This window comes from Corylus avellana, chromosome ca1 (genome assembly GCF_901000735.1).
Source record: "Corylus avellana chromosome ca1, CavTom2PMs-1.0".
Classification (NCBI taxonomy): domain Eukaryota; kingdom Viridiplantae; phylum Streptophyta; class Magnoliopsida; order Fagales; family Betulaceae; genus Corylus; species Corylus avellana.
Window position 1 is genome coordinate 27897512 of NC_081541.1, and position 4098 is coordinate 27901609.

Genomic DNA, 4098 nt, shown 5'->3' on the forward strand with positions numbered 1-4098 from the left:
CGTACTACAAACGAGACTCTTAACATCCGTCCCTTAAAAATGGGTCTTCTTAAAATAAATAACTTGACAAGCCGCAAATGCTGCGTAAGTCTAAGACTTACAGTTGACTATGAAATGAGCTCTTATTCATATGCAGAAATAAAAATGTATTTGTTGTAAGCAAATAAGTGGTTTCCTCTGTTATTACACTATAAAAATATAGTTTTGGTTTGTGAGAAGGTTAAGTATAGTTCCAACGCCTATAAGTTTTAATTGATGTAAAAAATTAATACTTTAATAGGTCATAATTATCATGTATGCTCTACCCGATGTAATAAACCCAATATTTTCAACTAAACATTTCATGTTTTCTTTTCTTGTCACTACTTGAAATGAAGAATTTATTTGGGAAAGCATCAATGTTAGGAACAAAATATTTTCAACTAAATTTCCGCGAGTTTGCCCAACGTACGTATAGTTGAGCCCAACCAAATTCCGGCATGTATTTTTATAGCCTGGGATTATATTGTGCCTTAGTTGAAACCCCTATGTGAACTTTTATGGATGATTAATATTGTTCTTATCCTTGATAGCACAACATTTACAAATTGTACAAATTATCTGATTATTGGCTTTATCATTGCCAGTACAAGTTTCTATGATACAAATAGCACAACTTATTGCCCTTAATTATTATCGGTAATACAAGCTTCAATATATGTTCCAAATAATACAACAAATCTGATTCTTGGCCTTACAACACACCATATTTGATAATTGGCCTTATTGTAGATAATACAACCTTCTTAACACGGCCTATATTTGATTACAGGCAATATTATTGATAATGGAAGCTTAACCAACTATGGACGGATCGCATCGCTGTTGGTGACGTTGCCGGCGGTGGTGTTGCCGAAGTGGGTGCTGCTGAAGTCACCGCCGGTGACTGTTTTGGTGCCAGTGCAAGCCGGTGCCGATGCCGGTGCCGTTGCTTTACGAGGACATCCAATAGAAATTGCAACAACAATAAGAATTACAAGTTAGAATGATGAAGACTTACAAATTCAAATTGGAAGAGTCTAATTTCAATAAGAATGGGGTAAAACTCTTATTTTACACCCTCCAATTACATGCTGACACATCAACATTTCAAAGATAGCAAAAAGACTCTAGCACACCCAATAACTACCTTAAAACATCAACAATCACCCCAAGCTGGTTATAAGAGGCGGCTGAACCACCATAAGGCCATGAGGCCTCATAATGCATGGGCCGAAGACCTTTAGAGGTGGTTCAACCAATCAAGTGATCAAATATATATATATATATATTCTTCTTCCTGTTTTCCATTCATGCATGACAGACTCATGCCTTACAAGAAAATTAGATTTAAACATAAATAATAAGTTAGAATGATGGAAGATGCATGCACTTACAAGATGCATTAAGCGAAGCCATTGAAGGGAAGGCGAGGTAGTAGATAGCTAGGCTCTTGCTTGCGATGGGCTAATTATAAGGGCTTCTAGCTATGAGAGGTATTGCTTGGAGGTTTGAGAAGAGAGTGCAAGCGTATATATAGGCTTTCCCTTTTACCCTTCAATTCCCCCTCCCTCTTGGAGTAATTATCTGAAATATATGATTGATTAATAAATCCCATTAATTGTAAGTTGTTCCATTAATCATGACCCCCGCCCTTGTAGCTATCTAGGATTGTGACGAATCTGTGGCTGGCGTCGGGCTTCCATGTCATCTACATGAGACGAAATGATAGGGGCTAACAAGGGATATTTAAACAAGATTTCAAACAAAAGAACATGTACCCATTTATTTTTGTATTTATTTTTTCAGTTCCTTTTTTTCATCATCCTTAATTAAATCCCTAATCAAATCTTAAATACAAAAAAATTGATTAGTAATTTGTCGTATCAAAAAACATTCTAGTAAAGTCATACTTCTTTTAACGGCGGGTTACATTGTCACTAGCTAGCTATTTGATACCATGTTCTATATCCTTTTTTCCCATTATATATATATATATATATATATATATATATATATGACCATCTGATCATCTGTACGTAGCTTCATTAATCCATCCCATTGGTTTTTCCGACGAAATTTCTATCCAAAACCAAAAGAAATTTATTATAATAATTATAATCAGTTGGCAAGGCCAGCTATATGCAGTAGAACATTTACTCCAATGCATTAACAACACATGCATGCAATTAAACAGCATAAGATCGAAGATTTTTTTTAAAAAAAAAAAAAAAAAAGCATCAGAAAATTCAGCCGATTTCATCAAGTTCAGTCGTAGTACTACTGAAGATAATTATCATATACAGCCACAAAAGTGGCGAACGTAGTCTCTTCGTTCCTTGGGTTCAGTTGGATGAGCAAATATCACCTTCTTAATAGGTAAATTTAATCACTTAATTCAATGAAGAAAGATCGACCGGCCCGGCTGGAAGAACAAAAGATAATAAATTTCTACAGATTGCATAGTCATCTCCATCTTAACATGTTGGTGTGAATTGAAACCCAAAATTAGAGCATTCACATCTTGCTCATAAATTTCTGCAGATTGCATAATCAATTTTGAAAAACGCTTAACTGACTCCAAGCTTTTGTTTATCACAATTTATTCAGAATTAATAATAGGAAGCAATAAATAATTCAAGCACCAAAATATGTAAAGTGATAAAGAGGCCGACACAGATATTTTGGTCACGAATAGGAAAGATTTTAAAAACCGATCTAAAAGTAAAACCTCTCTGAGGCAGCCAATCTCGGGAAATTACTATCAAAAGATTATGCAGAGATTACTGACAATAGAAATACTTACAACTCTTTGCAAGAACTTAGCTCTGTAAGATCGACAAGCCTACAACTCGTCTCCTTGCTCACAATCTTCATCAACGTGATTCTCCGTTACCGGATCCTTCCGATAGACTTCTCAATCAAAGCACATAATCAAACTAACAAATATAATATAAGAGTAACAGTTTATAGCTCATAACATATGATCACTCTTAACTCAGCCTCTAACGAACTCTGGGTAGAAATTCGTACATCTAACTTTTTGTAAAGATGTATTTATAATTGCCCCACAATCCCTCCCTTTTTTCCCTCTTGGAGTAATTACTAGCTAGTAAAGTATCTGATACGATTGAATATTAATGTTGGTTGCTCCATTAATCGCCGCCATTGTAGGGTCGGGAATTAAGAATCTGTGGTTAGCGTCACGCTTCCTTGCGTGCATGAGACGAAATATATAGTAGGGGCTTTAGGCCGTGACGCATTGTCAATGATATCAACTCCCATTTGAGCAATATACCAAACTTCCGTATGATTTACAATTAATGCTTCCAAACGTATTAATTCCTCCCTTCAAGAGGTACGAATTAGGATGATTTTGAATTGGGAATATCGGATTAGTTATATTTGAGTAGTATTTTTGTCCTCTCAAAAAGTGAAAAGACAAAAATACGTACCCATCTAATATAATTAATTAGATACTTTACAGTTCAAATAAAATGGAGAGATCATGTTCCGTACAAGTACTACTGCATGGTAATTAGGAGTTTCTGATTATTAAAGGCATGATGCATGGATAAGTCCAATAGTAGATCATTGTCACTAATAAAAGAAATTTCAAACTAAAAACCAGCTAATTTTTCTCCATTCAAATTGCTAGTATTGTATTAGAGTTAGTAATATTACTATTCACACTCATTTATTACACTGATTGACTTGATATATTTTAGGTGGATAACAGTGATTTGTCTTTTAAGTGTCTGACATAAAAAACCACTTAAAATACTCCTTGTATATATTATCAGTTCTAACTAATTAAATGACAGCATCTAAATTAATTTAATATTACATGAACTATAAAAATAGTCAAATAATAAGAAAAGCTAGCTACTTAATTATTAAAACAATTATACACATCTTGATTTCATACAATATTGATATAGATTAGGAAAATGCAAGAATTACTACAACTTTTATTGCAATTCTGACCTTACAAACTCATGTGGCAATATTTTAATGGTGAAAAATTAAATAACAAAATTTAATAGATAAATTTAATTATTTGGTAGTTGATCACGTGAT

General features: G+C 33.7%; 1 long non-coding RNA gene across 1 annotated transcript; it reads right to left on the reverse strand.

Moving 5' to 3' along the window:
• Positions 1 to 647: 647 nt before the first annotated feature.
• On the reverse strand, positions 648 to 1557 carry LOC132168121 (uncharacterized). The gene is made up of 2 exons (XR_009438760.1): positions 1416 to 1557; positions 648 to 970 (listed from the first exon to the last, which is right to left on the reverse strand). It is a non-coding gene; the product is annotated as an uncharacterized LOC132168121 (long non-coding RNA).
• Between the last annotated feature and the right edge of the window lie 2541 nt (positions 1558 to 4098).